Raw genomic sequence first — 20741 nt, 5'->3', positions numbered from 1 at the left:
TTTTAAGTAAGACCAACATTTTTAGAGTATAATAAGTCTCTTACTCTTTTTAATAACATTTTTATTCTTATAGTTAACCAATAATGAATATAGTAATTCTTACCATTAATGCGACATCTTGAACAGGTGCCAGAGAAAACGGATGGTTGGATTAAAATGCATGAGAATGTTTTATAATTTGAACGTTATTTTTAGCACTGTGATTACCAACGGAATTATTAATTACTTATCGTGCTAAGCAATGTCAGCTAAGATTTATCTGAGAGCCAGATGCAGTCATCAAAAGAGCCGCATCTGGCTCTAGAGCCCATAGGTTCCCTACCCCAGCCCTATTTGCTGAAAAATAATGTTCCGTAAAAAAATTATTTGCATAATTCAAAAACTTGCAGGACATGGGAAGGCAAAAAGTAAGTTAATGGTCTTTTATTTTTCTTTATATTAAACAATATTTTAACTCTCACTGGAGAGGGTGATGAACCCCACACAGTCCTGTTACTTAAATAGTTTATTTTGGAAATATTTGTTTGTTGAATCACTGTAATGTGTTATTGTCAACATGTTAAATAGACCCATCACCTTTGATCACCCCCTGGGAGATGATCAAGGGTGATGGGTCAAATGCAGAGGATAATTTCACCACACCAAGTGTGTGTGTGACAATCTTTGGTAGTTTAACTTTAAATTTAAATGACACGTAATTGACTTTATTTCACTCATTTGCCAATTATTTGCAAGAAAAACTCACTCCTGTTACTTTCTGTTCTGTCACTTAAATGAGTCAAGTAAATCTAATCCATTATTATTAGTTCAGTTGTATTTTGTTTTGATAAAACTCAAAATCTTACAAGACTAATGATGACATTTTAGGCGCAAAAACGTGTACCTTTGTTGTAGGGCGACGACTGTTGAGAAATGATCATATTCACTTCCGGGCCATTCCTCTGAAAGTCTGCTGTTTGCGTCGGCAGGAAATACAATTCATAAATGAATGGAAAAATTACCTAAAATATATTATTTGCAGCCTTAAGCTTTACCAAGATGCTAAGAGTTGCTAACTTTCCAAAGTATTTTCAAAGAATTATAGGCACCCTGTGACAAATGTTAACACCAATCAAATTTCTTGGGCGATTTGTATTCAATGTGATTAGTAAAGACATTTAGACATTTAAAAAAATATAAATGTTCTGTTAAACCACTAATGGTAACACAAACTCGGGTGTTCTTGTCATTTTTTTTTTTTTTTTTTTAAAGATGTAAGTAAGTCAGTTGCATACTGTAGTTTGTACATATCTTTTGATTTATGTTATTATCATATTTAGAGTTGAAAAAGGGTTCAGTTTAGTAAGTTTCTTTTGGGAGTAAATGCCATTTATCCGGTGGAACTTAAATATTTTAAATTTTTTACAGTTTTAAAAAAAGATTTGAAAAAATCTCTCTTTAAAAAATGTTTTTTCATAATATTATTGCTTTTTTTTTTACTCTTTTTCTTTTGTGACCAAGTGTCTTTCCAAGAAGACACTGGTGTTTTGTTTTGTTTTGTTTTTTAAGCTTTAGTCACCACACATAGACCCTGTTTTGTGGGACCAAATCCTTGTGGACAGCATGAAAGCTACTGTATTTGGTGGAATCTCCATTTATATAGTCCTTTTTTAATGAAATTTTGATGGTTATGTTCTTTGAAAATAAACAAATGTATCCACCTACCAATACTTATCTCTATAACAAAAATAAAATAAACAGTATATGTCCTCATTGTTCAATTGACCTGCATAATTGTCATTAGTTATATGATAGTTTTCTGTCTGATGCATACAGCAATGCAACTCTAATAGTAAAATGAAGTGAAGTAAATTATATTTATATAGCGCTTTTTTCTAGTAACTCGAAGCGCTTTACATAGTGAAACTCAATATCTAAGTTACATTTAAACCAGTCTGGGTGGCACTGGGAGCGGTGGGTAAAGTGTCTTGCCCAAGGACACAACGGCAGTGGCTAGGATGGCAGAAGCGGGAATCGAACAAGCAACCCTCAAGTTGCTGGCACGGCCACTCTACCAACCGAGCTATAATCAAACATGTACTCTGACGGCGTCAATTGAAATGAGCCTCATCATCCTTGATAACATCAAATGGTATGGTGCAGCTCTTGTTTTGGTGCAAATATACCTGAGAGATGATATATTTGTTGAAGTCGTTACTGTAATACCTTCCAGTAAACGGCCTTCAGGATTTAATGGAGGCCCTTGTAAGAAGCAGCCTCTCAAACGAGGAGACATCTTATGTTTTATGAGCAGAGTCTGAGGAGTGGACAGACTGGCTGGCTGATGGGCGGATAGTGCCGGCCCACTTAGTTAGCAGAGTCGGGGGACAGGTTCGTCCCTGCGATGACACGTGACCACCTGATATGGCTCATGGGTAATCTGTCCTCTCCAGCAGACCGCCATTTAGTTTTTATCACTTCATAAAACCTAACAGGCAAGTTTAAAGTGTAGGAGAAAGACAAGATTTTTTTTCTAAATACAATTTTTGACAATAGATTATAACCTAAATTTTTGTCGGCATGCTTAGTCAAAAGAAAAACTTGTTTAATTTTAGTGTTCATCAGGGACTTTTTTTTATTATTATTGATATTGCATTAACATATTAATCACTATCCTTAATTGTATTTTTAAAAAAGGTATTATACACAGTGCTCGGTGAAAATGAGTTACATAATAACTTTACTAAATCCGTTTTTCTAGTTACAAATAATCTAGGTCTTCTTTTATTTACGTTACAACGCCATTACCGATATGTTTGATGTAACATGGCACACTACGTTTGATGCGTACACAATAAATTTTGAATTCCAGCAAGTTCCCTTCAGGAAGTCGCACTAAAGTAGAAGATGCTGCAGCGACTGCGCGCGGGCGATACTTCTACTACTGGGGAAAAATAAACGTTCAATCAAGAGCCAATCATCATCAATAATGATCCTACAATAACCCGTGGACAAGGAAAAACACAGTCATTAACGCACGTTCAATTGCTTTAATAACTATGAGTAGAAAAATAAAATGTCCACAATCTCCTTCCTGTTTGCGTATTACCAATGCTGAGATAAAGCAGCCACTGAGCGCACCATCGCTGATGTCACACTTCACTTGGCAACAGAAACTGCCTTTTTAAAAGCACACACTCATGCACTCTTCTCTCATGAAACATCGATCAAATGCAAACACCAGTTGAATGAAAGGTAAAAGAAATAATGTATTAATGGATGGACCGCTCGTCGGGACCCAGGATGGACCGCTTGCCTATGTATCGGTTGGGGACATCTCTACGCTGCTGATCCACCTCCGCTTGGGATGGTTTCCTGTGGACGGGACTCTCGCTGCTGTCTTGGATCCGCTTTGAACTGAACTCTCGCGGCTGTGTTGGAGCCAGTATGGATTGAACTTTCACAGTATCATGTTAGACCCGCTCGACATCCATTGCTTTCTGTCCCCCTGGAGAGGGGATGGGGGGGGGTTGCCCACATTTGAGGTCCTCTCCAAGGTTTCTCATAGTCATCATTGTCACTGGCGTCCCACTGGGTGTAAGTTTTCCTTGCCCTTATGTGGGTTCTTCCGAGGATGTTGTAGTCGTAATGGTTTGTGCAGTCCTTTGAGACATTTGTGATTTAGGGCTATATAAATAAACATTGATTGATTGATTGATTGAATTACTTGCTCTAGTAATTAATAACATTTATTCAATACTAATTCTGTTTGTAATTCAGTTACTTTTTTAAGAAAGTAAAGAGTCATTGTAATGAATTACTTTCCTAGAGTCATTTTCCTAACACTGATTATATACATGGCTATCTGTCTCTTAGGATGACGCTAAATTAGGGCCAAGAGTACAAACCTCGTTTCCATATGAGTTGGGAAATTGTGTTGGATGTAAATAAAAACGGAATACAATGATTTGCAAATCATTTTCAACCCATATTCAGTTGAATATGCTACAAAGACAACATATTTAAATGTTGAAACTGATAAACATTTTTTTTTTATAAATACTCATTAACTTTAGAATTTGATGCCAGCAACACGTGACAAAGAAGTTGGGAAAGGTGGCAATAAATACTGATAAAGTTGAGGAATGCTCACCAAACACTATTTGGAACATCCCACAGGTGTGCAGGCTAATTGGGAACAGGTGGGTGCCATGATTAGTTATAAAAACAGCTTCCCAAAAAATGCTCAGTCTTTCACAAGAAAGGATGGGACAAGGTACACCCCTTTATCCACAACTGCGTGAGCAAATAGTCAAACAGTTTAAGAACAACTTTTCTCAAAGTGCAATTGCAAAATAATTTAGGGATTTCAACAGCTACAGTCCATAATATCATCAAAAGTTTCAGAGAATCTGGACAAATCCTTCCACATAAGCGGCATGGCCGGAAACCAACATTGAATGACCATGACTTTAGATCCCTCAGACGGCACTGTATCAAAAACCGACATCAATCTCTTAAGGATATCACAACATGGGCTCAGGAACACTTCAGAAAACCACTGTCACGAAATACAGTTGGTCGCTACATTTGTAAGTGCAAGTTAAAGCTCTACTATGCATAGCGAAAGCCATTTATCAACAACATCCACAAACACCGCCGGCTTCTCTGGGCCCGAGATCATCTAAGATGGACTGATGCAAAGTGGAAAAGTGTTCTGTGGTCTGGCGAGTCCACATTTCAAATTCCTTTTGAAAATATTCGACATCGTGTCATCCTGACCGAAGCGGAAGCGAACCATGCAGACTGTTATCGATGTACAGTTCAAAAGCCAGCATCTGTGATGGGAAACAAGATTGGGAACAAATTCCACTTTCAAAGCTTCAACAATTAGTTTCCTCAGTTCCCAAACGTTTATTGAGTGTTGTTAAAAGAAAAGGTGATGTAACACAGTGGTGAACATGCCCTTTCCCAACTACTTTGGCACGTGTTGCAGCTATGAAATTCTAAGTTAATTATTATTTGCAAAAAAAAAAAGTTTATGAGTTTGAACATCAACTATCTTGTCTTTGTAGTGCATTCAATTGAAGATGGGTTGAAAAGGATTTGCAAATCATTGTATTCCGTTTATATTTACATCTAACACAATTTCCCAACTCATATGGGAACGGGGTTTGTATACTTTGAAACACAAAACATCAAGTTCAGTTGTTGAAAGCAATAAACCAATAAAAATAAATACATCAGTATATCGATCAATCAATAAAGGAGTAAAGTTGAAATTGTTCAATGTAAAGTAAGTACAGAATACATAATCTCGTAATTAAATATTACAAGAATGGCGCATAAGTTGTGAGCAGGGGAATATTACTAACACAAACATCAATTGATGGATAGATTAATAAAGACTATATTACAAATAAAGCTGGACAAGTGTTGTTTATTATATGGAGCTAAGTTTGGGCCCAAGGTATTGTAGATGAGGAAATACATTTAAAACTAAAACAAATCAAGTTAAAATGTTGAATTTTGAAAAATATAATATATCAGTGTATTCAAAATAAAAATAGGTGCCCACAATTTGTTTTCAGGTTGAAGAAAACACAAACAAAATTAAATATATTAGTTATGAATTAGTCATTCATTTATTATTTTTTCTTTTCCGATGGTCAGATTTAGACTTTTGGCCTCAAATTTAGCATTGTGGGCATGTCATCAACTAAGAGGGGTGTGGCACCAAGACAGACAGCTTAGCAAGAAGGATAAGGGATGTCTCCTGTCTGAAAAAGGACAAGCTAATACTAAAAAAAAAATGTAAACCTCAAAAACTAAGATTTGAATCTGGAAAAACATACACTTAGATATCATAGTGAAATATAAAAATAAAGAAGTTACTAAAAATAATAATCATCTAATACAGTGACTCTCAAACTGCGGTATGTGTACCGTACCACTCGTGGTACACAGGTTCCATCTAGTGGCACACAAAAAAAAAATAACTTGATTAAAGTACAGTGTTTTATTTTACACATTTATCTAAATACATTGTTAATGTTCAAAATGTTTGTTAATATTATTATAAAGTATTAAATCAACTTGTTAAATAAATTATCTGCCTTGTTTTTAATGAACAAGTATGCCTACTATGTTATTGTATTTCTAATGTTGGTCATTATGGTGAAACTCGTAGAGTTAAGTGTTTTGTGAGGTAGTACTTGGTGAAAAATGTTTGAGAACCACAGACCTAGTACAGTGGGGCAAAAAAGTATTTAGTCAGCCACCGATTGTGCAAGTTCTCCCACTTAAAATGATGACAGAGGTCTGTAATTTTCATCATAGGTACACTTCAACTGTGAGAGACAGAATGTGAAAAAAAATCCAGGAATTCACATTGTAGGAATTTTAAAGAATTTATTTGTAAATTATGGTGGAAAATAAGTATTTGGCCAACCATTCAAAGCTCTCACTGATGGAAGGAGGTTTTGGCTCAAAATCTCACGATACATGGCCCCATTCATTCTTTCCTTAACACGGATGAATCGTCCTGTCCCCCTAACAAAAAAAAACAGCCCCAAAGCATGATGTTTCCACCCCCATGCTTCACAGTACGTATGGTGTTCTTGTGATGCAACTCAGTATTCTTCTTCCTCCAAACACGACAAGTTGAGTTTATACCAAAAAGTTCTATTTTGGTTTCATCTGACCACATGACGTTCTCCCAATCCTCTGCTTTATCATCCATGTATCCGTTTTTGTATAAACTCAACTCGTCGTGTTTGGAGGAAGAAGAATACTGAGATGCAACCCGAGAACACCATACCTACTGTGAAGCATGGGGGTGAAAACATCATGATTTGGGGCTGTTTTTCTTGTTAGGGGGACAGGACGATTGATCCGTGTTAAGGAAAGAATGAATGGGGTCATGTATCGTGAGATTTTGAGCCAAAACCTCCTTCCATCAGTGAGAGCTTTGAATTGTTGACCAAATACTTATTTTCCACAATAATTCACAAATTCCTACAATGTGAATTCCTGGATATTTTTTTCCCATTCTGTCTCTCACAGTTGAAGTGTACCTATGATGAAAATTACAAACCTCTGTCATCATTTTAAGTGGGAGAACTTGCACAATCGGTGGCTGACTAAATACTTTTTTGCCCCACTGTATATTCAACCTTAAAATGAAGTGTGTACTTCTTTTTATTTTGAATACACTGATGTATTTTTGAAAATTCAACATCAAATCCTTATTTTTCAATTCTAAAGTTTGTTTTTTTAAGTACAAAACCATTGGCCTTAATTTAGCCCTTTATGATTGGGCAGCTTTATTTATAGTATACTCTGTATTTCACTGTTTATTTAACAATGTTTGCACCTGGGGATAGGTTGGTTGGAAACACTAAATTGCCCCTACTGTGTGAATGTGAGTGTGAATGTTGTCTATCTGTGTTGGCCCTGCGATGAGATGGCGACTTGTCCAGAGTGTACATCGCCTTCCGCCCGAATGCAACTGAGATTGGCTCCAGCACGCCAGCGACCCCAAAAGGGACAAGCGGTAGAAAAAGGATGGATGGATATGTTAGTAATACTCCTCTACTTACTACTTATGCTTCATTCTTGTTTGTGCACTAATCTAATACCTAAGTCAATGTTACGCCTTTGTTGATTTATTTACTGATGTATATATTCTTTTATCCCAAATAAGCCATCTATTAGCATTACGGTTACACTTATTTATCCTTTTGCTTTTGTAAACACAGAACAGAGAAAGCAAACAATCTAACTGCTGTGACACGGGAAAAGGATTAAATAAGATTTGCTTCTTCATACTATTTTTTGGACATGATGAATTGTGTAACTGCAAGCATGTGACGCACTTCAATGTAACCTGTTTAACTTGTTGTGTAACTTGCAAGTTTGCAATCAACAAAACCATTTTTTTACCATAATTTGACAAGAAATTCATGCCTAAATCACCGTTGAAGCTAATCATATTAACTATTTTCAAAGCATTCTGATGAGTGTGAGTCTCTACCTTGATCTCAAAGCTCTCTCACGCAAGAAGCAGGTAGAAGCAACACAAAGGTTCCCCTCCCCATTACTCATGAAGTACATTTTCCATAGAGAAGAATATTGGTTCTTTCTAGGTGTGGGCCTGTCAAAAGACAAGAGCTTAATGCGCTGCGTTGCCGCTTGAAGCGCACTTTGCTCTTTTCAAATTTCCCCATTGTGCCCGGCGAGATGAAAAGACTCTTTTCAATGTGTGGCTGAGCTTTCATGTCTTCTCTCATTAATAGCAAACTCTTCTTTGATTAAGCTGAGGTCCGAGCCCAGTTTGGTCAGACTTTCAGGCTGTGGACGACTTCAGCGGAACACAATTACGGAGGCTACAAAGCTGTTGTCTCAAATCCCTCTCGAGATGTTGGGTCACTGCGTTTTACTGCAGCTGCCTGAGAATTACAGTAAGGAGCCTTGAAAGTGAGGATTTGTAACTCTTCTGTTCCGACTCTCTGCTTATGTTCAATTCTTTTGGACACACCCTTGAGACATAATCACATGATAATTAGTGTATGACAAAAAGAATGCCAGAGAATTTCTCATTTGTGGGTTATACTTATATAGCGCTTTTCTACCTTCAAGGTAGGGCTGAGCGATATGGCCTTTTTTTAATATCTCTATATTTTTAGGCCATAACGCGATATACGATATATATTATGATATTTTGCCTTGGCCTTGAATGAACACTTGATGCAAATAATCACAGCAGTATGATGATTATATGTGTATACATTAAAATATTCTTCTTCATACTGCATTCATTTATGCTACTTTTAAACTTTCATGCAGAGATCGGAAATCACAACTAAGTCAATTGACCAAAAGTGTATTTATTAAAGTTATAAAGCAGTGGCTCAAACATTCAAGTCATTTCCAAAACAGAAAGTGCAAGATTGTCAGAGACATTTTAAGTGTAAAATAAAAATGAGCTGCATAATAGGAAATCAAATCGTATTCGCCCTTCACTATGTGGTAGGTTACTACGGTTATGAAATTCTCTTCATTCTCTAGCGAGTGACTTTTCAAATGATGCTACATATTAGCAGTAATGCTACTTTCTATAGCAACGCTTTTGCCGCACCGGTGACAAATTACGGTTGTCTGTTCCACATATTCCCACTTGAAGTCAAACCACCGCCATACGATGGACCCCTTGCTGTTTTATTGGGAATTAAATCGTCCTTCATTTGTTACCAGATCGGCACCTTCTTTCTCTCGTATTAACACTCGTACGGCTACGTTAGCAGCTAATGTAGCCAAGTCTGCTACCTCTCTGCTGGGCGAGGGCGTATACGTATGTGACGTATGACGTGACAGTATGTGATGTGTGTAAGTTTGTGCGCCTGCTTGTCTGTGAGAAGGAGAGACAGGAAAGAGTGAGAAGAGCCTGAAGAGTAATGCCCGCAGCTAAAAGCAACTGCTTGAGAATGTATACTCGAATATTACGATATAGTCATTTTCTATATCGCACAGAGACAAACACAAACACAATATACTTATTTTAAGGTATTTTTGGGTTCATTGAGGTTAGCTAATCATAAGTTAAGTTAAAGTTAAAGTACCAATGATTGTCACACACACACACTAGGTGTGGCAAAATGTGTCCTCTGCATTCGACCCATCCCCTTGTTCACCCCCTGGGAGGTGAGGGGAGCATTGGGCAGCAGCGGTGCCACACCCGGGAATCAGTTTTGGTGATTTAACCCCCAATTCCAACCCTTGATGCTGAGTGCCAAGCAGGGAGGTAATGGGTCCCATTTTTATAGTCCTTGGTTTGACTCGGCCGGGGTTTGTACTCCCAACTCCCAACCTACCGATCTCAGGGCATACACTCTAACCACTAGGCCACGGAGTAGGTTTACTTGTTTGGGAAGGTCTTGACAAGCCAAATTTGTCTTGTTCTATTGGCAGATAATTTTGCTTATTTCAAATAAAATACCCCTTATTTTTCTTTTTTTTCCTTGTTTTTGAACACTGACTTTTTACAGTGTAGTAGCCTACAGTCCAGATGTGCGAACGTCACCGACTCCTCAAAGCCCGGTACACTGATTGAAGAAGTTGGATAAGTTTAGCTAAGGTAAAACAGTTTGATTCACTTGTGAAAGCATAAGATCACAATAAGGGCAGAACGGTGGAACAAGGGTTAGTATATGTGCCTCACAATACAAAGTGCTGGGTTCAATCCTGGGCTCAGGATCTTTCTGTATGGAGTTTACATGTTCTCTTTGTGACTGCGTGGGTTCCCTCGAGGTACTTCGGCTTTCTCCCACCTCCAAACAAATGCACCTGGGGACAGGTTGATTGGCAACACTAAATTGGCCCTAGTTGTTACGGCTCGGACTCCTTTCGCCACCTCTCATCCTCTCATCATCGGAGAGGGCGTTCCCTCTCCGCTGTGGGCGAGCCTCCGCACGGCTGCAGGAGACCTGCAATCAGTGCACCTGCCCGTGATGAGCGATCTTCCTTTATAAGCCTGCTCAGCCTGCTATCCCACGCCGTAACCTAACCTTCTATTGGCGTACAGTAAGCTATCATCGTGTTTTATGCAATCTTGCTCTCTCTCTCTCTGTGTTTCTCTCCCGTCGTATTTGTTTTGGTCCGTATTTGATTTGTGGACCTTCTACGCCCCACTTAGCCCCTGACTATCTGCCTGCCCACAGACTGCCTTCTTGCCCTGTCCCTTTGCTCGTTCAACATTACGGTACCACACAACAGTTAATTCCCACATAGTCCCACAAACACACACCTTGGATTTTTGTCACACTTCATTTTCTAGTTAAGTATCTTATTATTTGATTATTATATATATATTGTAATAAATATAATATAATCATAGAGCCTTACTGCCCCCTTGTGTCTGTGCCGTCTATACTCCTTTTGTACGTAACACTAGTGTGTGAATGTTGTCTATCTATTTGCGTTGGCCCTGCGATGAGGTGGCGACTTGTCCAGGGTGTACTCTGCCTTCCGCCCGAATGCAGCTGAGATAGGCTCCAGCACGCTCCTCGACCCCAAAATGGACAAACAGTAGAAAATGGATGAATGGATGGAAGATGACAATAAACTTATATGTTATATGTTATATAAATATATAACATATATAACAAACACATTGTTCATATTTAGCGACGCAAAGCGACAATGTGTACAGGTTTTGCTGTTTTCGCTAACCCACTGGACAACGCTAGTTTAACGTGAATGAAAACTGCATAAAGTCAACACTCCTGGCCGTGCACTAAATGATTTAAACCCCCAACATGTTATCGTAATTTTTTTACAAAATAAACACTTAGCCTAAGTGTGGGTTCTTTATGAATGTAATATGACTGGAAGTGTCCTTACTGTGGGCAAAAGGAACCCTTCACCATGAGTTCTATTTTGAATGAACTGTCGGCTAATTTCCAACACTTTATTTAATATGTACAAAAACGGCTGGTGTTCAAGTTTGTAGTGGGGCACAAAGTGACATTGTGAGCTTGCATATCTGCATTGTTCTAGCCAAGTAAAATCTAAAATGACAGATGCTTTCCCAGCTGCTAATGGGTTAAACTGGAATTGTGTGATGCATTACATCGTATCGTATGCATGTTCGAAAAAAACTGAAACTGAACTGAACCGAACCAGAGCTAAATAATAGTTTAATGCTTCATTCAATACTGTTTGTCCCTGTAGCATATGTTAGGGGAAGTCTCAAAGGCAGAAGAGGCCAGAGCACTGTCTTTACTTGAGCTGTTGTGTTCATTTACTGAAAAATCATGATGTTATTTATTAAGGTTATTTATCATTGCAGGGACGGTATTTATTAAGAAATAAAAAAAAGTCTCATTTATTTATATTAGAAATGTAATCATCTGTAACCTTTAAGCTTAATTATGACCGAGAACTTCAAATCGTTGTTTTTATTTGATGGCCTTCCTGCCCTGACATTTGACCTTTGTGCCCTCAGAAGGTTTGAGGACACCAAAGGCCAAGTAGCCTTGTCCCTACAACGACAAAATTCCGGGCCTGCCTTCAACTCCAAGTTTCATCACTTTTTGGCTGGTGGGGTGATAGTGGACAGTTGCACTGGTGGAAGAAAGAGAACGTTAAGGACTGCCTGCACCAGAGACATACGGTCAGGGCAAAAATGAATATCTCATAAATAAATCTTCATGTTTTTTTTAAATTAAACAGTGTTATAAATGTTGCTCAGAAAGGGTAATTAAAAAGTATGTTTTATAAATGTATTTTTTTGTATGATTACAATAGTTTTTCACAATTTCCTTTGGTAAAAATCTTTTAATTTACACGACCCCGAACGGGACAAGCGGTAGAAAATGGATGGAGGGCATTTCCTGATCATAAAGAGTGCAGGAAGCTGATATAAGGCTGCCGCTATAGTTAAGTTAAAGTACCAATGATTGTCATACACACTAGGTATGGTGAAATCTGTCCTCTGCATTTGACCCATCCCCTTGTTCACCCCCTGGGAGGTGAGGGGAGCAGTGAGCGGCAGCAGTGGCGGCGCCCGGGAATCATTTTGGTTATTTAACCCCCAACTTCAACCCTTGATGCTGAGCGCCAAGCAGGGAGGTAATGGATCCCAATACCTCCAGGGGCCGGAATTTGAACTACGGATCTCAGGGCGGACACTCTAACCACAAGGCCACTGAGTAGGTTAGAGGTGTGTGTGTGTGTGTGTGTGTGTGTGTGTGTGTGTGTGTGTGTGTGTGTGTGTGTGTGTGTGTGTGTGTGTGTGTGTGTGTGTGTGTGTGTGTGTGTGCGTGCGTGCGTGCGTGCGTGCGTGCGTGCGTGCGTGCGTGCGTGCGTGCGTGCGTGCGTGCGTGCGTGCGTGCGTGTGAGTGTGTGTGTGCGTGTGTGTGTGTGTGTGTGTGTGCGTGTTATGCATTTTTACTTTCCTGAAAGAAGGTAGGTGCTTGTGCTTCACATACAAATAATAAGACCCCCAATGGTTTTTAATTTTATTTTTAAGTAAATCAGGTATTTGAGAACATTTTACCAACTTGGCTGCGCTGCGAGACACACAATGGGCGGATGAAACATTTGTGATCAGAGACAAGGTTCGTACACCAAAGTATGTTTTTATTTGGTATGTGGTTCGTAAATTGAAAAGGTTGTACAATGAGGGGGTTCGTAACATTAGGGTATAATTGGCAACAATTACATTTTATTTTAGGACATGTGTACAAATAAAGTTGGATGGAAGGTTGCAACAATGCCATAATATGGCTAATTTACTGTTCAGTTTGTAAATATACATTTACTCATGGAAGTGAACTGTCCTGAATACATAAAGAAAGGTGCCGCAAGGCATGCTGGGAAGCTGGAACCACGTCCAGCACTGCTACAATATGAATTTTGTCTTATATGCTGTATTTTCCGGTCTATAAACCGCTACTTTTTCCTACGCTTTGAATCCTGTGGCTTAAAAAATGTTTCGGCTAATTTATGGCTTTTTCTTCATGAACAACCATAATGTCATGTATCCAACAAATTATTTTCAACATGGACAGAAACGCCAAAAAGGTGTGTTATTGTTTGTACTGTGGTGCCATCTTTTGGAGAAGATTGCTCAAGACAGGTGCTACATGTTGAAAATGTACTTCCTGTTTAGTTCCTTGAACCGGAAGTAAATCCTGCTTTGTCTACTATTTGTCTATAGCGTTTCTGCTCAAAAGGATTCTTCATTTATCACTCCGAGCAATGTTTGTAAGTTTTACAATACCACTAAAACAAGTCATCGTTACTAGACTGTCCCATGTGTGATGTCTGTAGAAGTGTTTTCATGCATATTTGTATGGTAATGTAAACAAAATAGCTCTGTTTGCATTAGTGAATATCCTAACGTGTTGTATGGATTAGTATTATTAATATACAATGGCCTTTTTTTTATATTGTTTTATTTTTGTAAACTTACCAAACCACTCCTATTGAGTTATTGGGTTTGTTTAGCTGATTGGAGAGCTTGCTTCCGCAGCTAATGGGTCCATGAAAATGACTTCTGTTTTGTTTGATCAGCCATTTTACTGCCGTTTGGAAACGATTATCGTATCTTTCGTATCTTCTTCCTACTTCTCTTTGGACATGTTGTAAAGAAAATGTAAACATTTTCATTAACTTTCATTTTCAAGTACAAATCAGTTTGAAATCTGAATCTGAAATGTGATATGTATCTGTGGTTTACGGTCAGGTGCGGCTAATATACTTTATGTAAAAATGTTTGTATCTTATAAAATTTGGTGGCCACGGCTTAAATAACGCTTTACAGCCCGGAAAGTAGGCAAGGCAAGTTTATTTATAGAGCACAATTCGTACATATCAAAGAAGGCAAAGTAAAAAAGAAATTCAAATTCAAATCAGAAAATACAATCATAAAAACAATCGGACTTATTTAAAATTAGAATTAATCAATGAGTGTTGATAAAATACTTTGATTTGCATATGCACGATTAAATAAAATGTACCGATTTTTTATACTCCCCCTTGTGACATAATTCTGCATTTGTCTTCCTCCACATTTACAGCTTAATATCAGCGTAATAAAAAAACAAAACAAAGAAAGCTCATGGTTGGGTTGGGGCTTTGGGAAGAAAATTGAGAATAAGATTTTCCATCCTGGTGATTTTTCCATTCAGAGAAGGGTTGGGCCAATAAGAGGTGAGCTTTTGTTCCCGTTATCACACATTGTTCATTTGTCTCCCACCCGGAAAGCCGTGTTAAGATAAGGCCTTCCTATCATCAGATTGTCTTATCAAAGTAAAGAGCGACACAGGAGCTCAGTCAGTGTGAACAATCAAGTCGGTCTGGATAAAAAAAAAAAGTTAATTGGTCCGGGGCTGCTATCATTCAGCGTTAGGGGTTAAAACATATGTCAGATGGCGAATAAACGCAGCCAGCGTTTGTTAGTCACATGTCACTTTGAGGTGAATTAAAGTACTCATTTCTGGTCATTTCAAGTGCATGAGCGTGCGAGCCCTTACGCAGCAGTTGACACGGGGGTCAGTGGAGTTGCCCCACTTGAGCTAAAAGACGTTTAGTTTGGTTTGGAAAGTGAAAACTGGAACACTGTTAATTTGTTTGCTCTTCCACTAGTCAAGACCGCAGCAAATGCCATCACCTCAAAGAAGCGGTCGGCCGTCCTCACTTTTATTTGTTTGTTTCTTTTGAGGCTGTGAGAAGTTGTGGTGGACATTGGACTTGTGGGGCGGAGGGGGGGTCGGACCCCGGTCCTGAACGCTGGCAAACAAGTTAGCTAGTGACAGGGAAACGGGGGTAGGAGTGGTCGGGGGGCCAGAGCGAGGCAGGGGGGGGGGGATTCATTTAGCTGGGCATAGCTGTTCTTGTTTGTGGTTGTCCCTGACAGCGTCGCCAACGCTGCTCCAAAGCACCTGTGTTTGCTCACTAGCTTTCCCCCAATCTGCTCGAAAAACGCTGCGAGCATGTCACATGGCGGCCAGATAGCCTCGGCACCATGGGAATACAAAAGCCGGGGCTTTTAGAACAGTTAATCATTAATGAAGGCCTCTCTTTTGTTCCCATTGAGCTTCATGCTGACAGAGGCTTTGATATTACATATGGCAGACAGGTCGCATGCAGATATGGCCAAGTACATCGACTGGGCCGGGCGGACGGTTCGCTGGGACGGCGTCGATGAAAGCGGGCAGGAAGGAGAGGCGGAAGGCCATCTGCGGATGACAGGAAGAACACCAGCATCAATTTATGTTCATATTAAATCTCATTTACCTGCACAACTGAATCATTTGATCCTCGAAGTAAAGGTCAAGTCTGTTTCTGTCCCTCAAAGTACAATATAATGACGCTAATGTTTATGGATTATTTTTGGACACCAAGATTGGAAACTTTCCTGTTTGTTTTTCAGGGATGAAAATTGCACAGCAAGCATTAAAGTCAAGAGTGCTAAATGACTTATTTCAATCGGGTCTGCCCCCTCCCTATAAGCCAAGGGTCCCCAAACGTTTTGACTCGGGCGACGCATCGGGTTAAAACAATTTAATTCAATCTAATTGACTGAAAGAGTGCGCAGTTGATGTCAAGTTATCATTGGAAAAATGCACTTTTAGACAATATAATTTGCCTGAGTGGCTTGGAGACACAGGGAGTAACAAGTGGTAGAAAATGGATTAGATAGGACAGAGTTTAAAAGTTAATTTAAAAAAAAGAAAAACTTTTTTTTTCTTTTTTTTTTAAACTTAGGACTTTTTGGGGAGCCCTGCTATAAGCAGATCAGTATAGACTTTATTCATCTCACAAAAAAAATTTGACAAACTAAATAATGAGTAGTAAATAACAACACCCCCTGTGCACATTTATACATCGTGCAGACTAAACAATTGCACTATGTTTAGAACATAAATCATAAACATTAACTTAGATTAGATTAGATAGTACTTTATTTATTCCTTCAGGAGAGTTCCTTCAGGAAAATTAAAATTTTCAGCACAATCCCATTCAAGATTAGACAAACATTACAGGGAGACAGAACAGGATCGCTGACAGGTTTGCCGGCTTCCAGCGCCCCTTACAAAAAAGGTGAGATACAGGTAAACAAGTGGGAGAGGGTAATGGGAGAAAAAAATAGAAGATTAAAATGAAATAAGATAAAATAAAATGAAAAAATCGGTCTAAGCCTGGGCCCTGGAGAGGGGGTCCAAGGGAAAAAAACAACAACTCATAGCCATAGTACACATCAAACATCAAAGAAGCCAAAGGACATTAAAGACATTAAAGCAGCAGATACAACCAGCCACTTCTACATACAGCTATGAATAAAAATTAAAAGAAACGTATACTGTTGTGGCCTCTGCGGTTTTCCACGCCATCGTCCGCTGGGGTGGAGGGAGCATGGCCAGAGACAGGAGCAGACCCAACAAAGCAACCAAGAGAGACGACTCCACTCTCGGCCGCCAACCAACTCTCGGCCGGTGTCCAGTCCGCATGGATGAGCGAGGATACGTCCAAGGAGACTTGGAACTTGACACTCATACAGCACACTAAGTAAAAGTTTTGCACAGCAAGAAAAAAAAAACAAGCAGATCACAGAAATTGCTTAAGTGTTGCTAATTATTGTAGCTGTGGGTAGGAATGCCTTGTGAAGTGTGACAATTGGTCACTTCATTTCTGTTGGTTTTCCTTGTTTTTGTATTTACTTCCCGTCAGTGCTCTTATTTTTTTAAATTTCCTGTTTGTTCCGCGGATCACTGTTTTCTCCTCACCTGCCGTTGATTGGCAGCCGGTTCACACCGGCTGCCAATCAACATATGTCTTTTTATGTTTTCACTCAAGCACTCCTCAGTGCTCGAAGATAACAGTATTTTCGAGCCTACTGTTAGGGAAACGCATGGCTGCCGTTTTGTTACCCCAAGATGTAAGAACATTGAGGAGGATGAGCAGGTAAGATGACTTTAATTATCATCAAACAGAAAAATGAAGCGGTCTTGCAAACAGAAGTTCCAAACAGAGTGTGTTATCTTCGAACACTGAGGAGTGCTCGGGTGAAAACATAAAAAGACATATGTTGATCAACGGCAGGGGAGGAGAAAACAGTGCTCCGCGGAACAAACAGGAAATTTAACAAAATAAGAGCACTGATGGGAAGTAAATACAAAAACAGGGAAAACCAACAGAAATAAAGTGACCGATCGTCACATGAAGAAGAAGAAGAAGAAGAAGAAGAAGGAGAAGAAGAAGAAGAGGTAGACAAGGCGCCTCATGTGAAATTTTACCGCAAATATATTCCTAGCCGCTTCCTGCTCCATCACTGATTAAAAAATATACACATAGAAGCTTTTACACTGATAGTTTCGCTGGCTCCGTTGGCACACAGCATTGGTGTTTTTAAAAGTAGTGCTACTGTCGTAAATTAGTTATGAGGGTTTAAGGATATTTTACAATTTTTTACCCCAAAAATTATATTTGAACATTTTTTTTCCCATTAGGCTGCTGCCCCCGCCACCCGAACTCGGATAAGCGGAAGGAAATGGATGGATGGATATTTCGTTTCAATGTACAATGTACAACATTGTACAATGTAACATTTATCAAATCAAATTCTAATTTGATTTAAAAAGTATAAAAAAAATGTAACATAAATACAAATGTTTTAATGGGTAGGGGCCTCCAAACAAATTCCAAAGGTTTAATCATGTTAAAATTATTATTTTTCACTTAAAAAAAAGTATTACTTGACAATTTATTTCCCATGAATTTGCTCTAGTGCAAAACATATCAAAATTAGAATTAAGTTGTGTTAGAAAAGCTTAAAAAGGGTTTCACATTTGGTGGGGCCTCCAAATACAATTCTGGCTATAAGGCCCCAATTTAGCCAGCCTTCATTGTCCACTCAAGGAATTCTTTCTTGGGCGTATGCTGCTTTTCTAAATGTCCCACATGTTCAAAAACAAGTTACATGACCAGGTTGAGTTAAGGCTAAAATTAGTATCGGTAATACTCCAAATATGAATATATTTTTTTTACTTGGTAAAAGGTTATATTTTAGCCAAAAATGACACAAGAAAGCTGCAAAAGGCTGTGTTGAATGAATGAAAAAATATATATATTTTATGTTATTTTTGTACTTTTTTCCTTTTAATATATTAAGACAAACCAAAAAATAAAGCAATGATAAAATATACATTTTAAAAGTTGACCTTGACTCTTTCCACAACATTTTACAGCTATATTAACTATCTTCTTGTTTGAATTATCCAGGGCCGCCCCATGCCTTGTGCGTAGGGCCCAGCAATAATGGAGCTCTAGGCCCCGTTTTGCATGAAGGAGCGAAAGTATCACTGACAGCGTGCATCATATCTAATTTTCCCTCCAATATGAGCCTAGCCCCTTCACTAGTAAAGATAGGATGCCAAATATTCCCTACACATTGTCAGTGTTCCCCATGGTGCTCAGCGTCCGTGTTGGCTTGGTCATACCAGGTTTGCATCTCAGTCGGAGATGTGTCAGGAATATTTACAAATGTATATTTAGCTTTGTTAGGCGTGTTATTTTGCACACAGAAAAAAAACTATTGAACAATTTATTTCCCATGAATTCATATTAGTACAGAACATGTATCCAATAAAATTCAAGTTTGATTCAAAAAAGATAAAATCATTTCATCCATCCATCCATTTTTTCTACCGCTTGTCCCTTTCAGGATAGCGGGTGCTGTAGCAATAAATAAAAAAGTGGGGAGTTAAAATTTGATTTTGCTTAGGGCCGAAATTTAGCCAGGTGTGGTACTGTGGCTTGTAAATTTCAAAACACTAGATGATAACAAAAAAATGACAATTTCATAAACTATAAATGAAAGGTCCCAAATCCCAGATTGACAGCTAAACCAGCCAATCTTCATGAATAAAATGATTGGCTGATTTAGCTGTCAATTTGGGATATTTAATTTACAGTTTATGAGATTTTAAGTTGTTTCGGCTTTTGTTTTTGTGTTGTCTGTAATTGTATGTTGTTTGATGAAATGTCAAAGTAATTTGTGCTTCCAGGCCACCGTATTGCGGCCTTGCCATAATGCTTTAGCACATGAACTGCTGTATCTTTTTTTGTTTTTTGTTACACTTATTCTTTACAGAAATATGTTTTTTCTTACTTTAAAAGACATTTCGTTTTTCTTTATCAATTGCTCAGCTAAATACTCTTTTGGTCAATTTGTACTTTAGTTTGTATTGTTTTTTTTCGATACGTTTTACCTTCCTTCTTGATGTTATTTCATAATTTCTATTAAATTGTTACAACACATTCCCTGTTACTTTCTCTCCATATTAGAAAATGGTAGGACGTAAAACATTAAGTGTTAAACTTATGATGCAAATAAATTATCAATAAAAGTCAAAAAGTCTGCTTGAATAAACTTTGCTTCTCCCCACTCTCTTTTCGGACGTGTGAAATGTGCTCACCTCAATCTAATGTTCTCCAATGTAACTTATCAAACATGTCCCCTAATAATTGTGCAAAGTAAACAAACCGATACCAATGTTGTAGGAAAGACCAGCATGGTTTATGGGCAAAGAGAGGTATCATTGCATTTATCCACACAATGTATTGTGTTTTCAGATATAGAAATTGAGTGTTTTTAAGCACGATCCAGTTATTTGTTTTGTTCATTGAATCAAAAGCCACTTTTAGTTGTGGATATTGACTGAAAGAGTTGAGGCGCAATAATGTCCATTCTTCTTACAAACTTTGTATAATGTCATAGCTACTAGATGACTTGGGGGGCTGATTAGAACAATTTCAATTGATGTGTCTTGGTGTCCCTTAGTATTTTTTTTTAGATGACGTTCGTTTTTCCACATAGAATAAATTATATTTTAATACTTTTTTATATGGAAAAAAAACGTCTTTTAGTATGCATTTTTTTGCGTTTTGAGGGGAGTAAGTGCTCCTCTCTCCAATTAACGCACCTTCGGAGGTTAAGTAAAAAAAAAAAAGGGCTTTCAATGTAGATGCTTTGCCCATAAAAAATAAATACATGTTTCCTGTTGTTGAAAACAACAAAATACCACCAGTCGGAGCATGACAAAATAAATGTGCGGTAAGTGACTCTGTGGCGATGCCCCATATAGTACACACAAATTCCTCATTTAAAAATAAAGCGGTCTGCACCACTTTACAATTGCACATGCAGCCTTACTAAATTGCACGCAACACGACCACTAATAGTAAACGCGTGTGGT

This window comes from Nerophis ophidion, linkage group LG03, assembly GCF_033978795.1.
Source record: "Nerophis ophidion isolate RoL-2023_Sa linkage group LG03, RoL_Noph_v1.0, whole genome shotgun sequence".
Taxonomy (NCBI): Eukaryota; Metazoa; Chordata; class Actinopteri; order Syngnathiformes; family Syngnathidae; genus Nerophis; species Nerophis ophidion.
The sequence above is the reverse complement of the archived record's forward strand: the minus strand, read 5'-3'. Positions refer to the sequence as shown.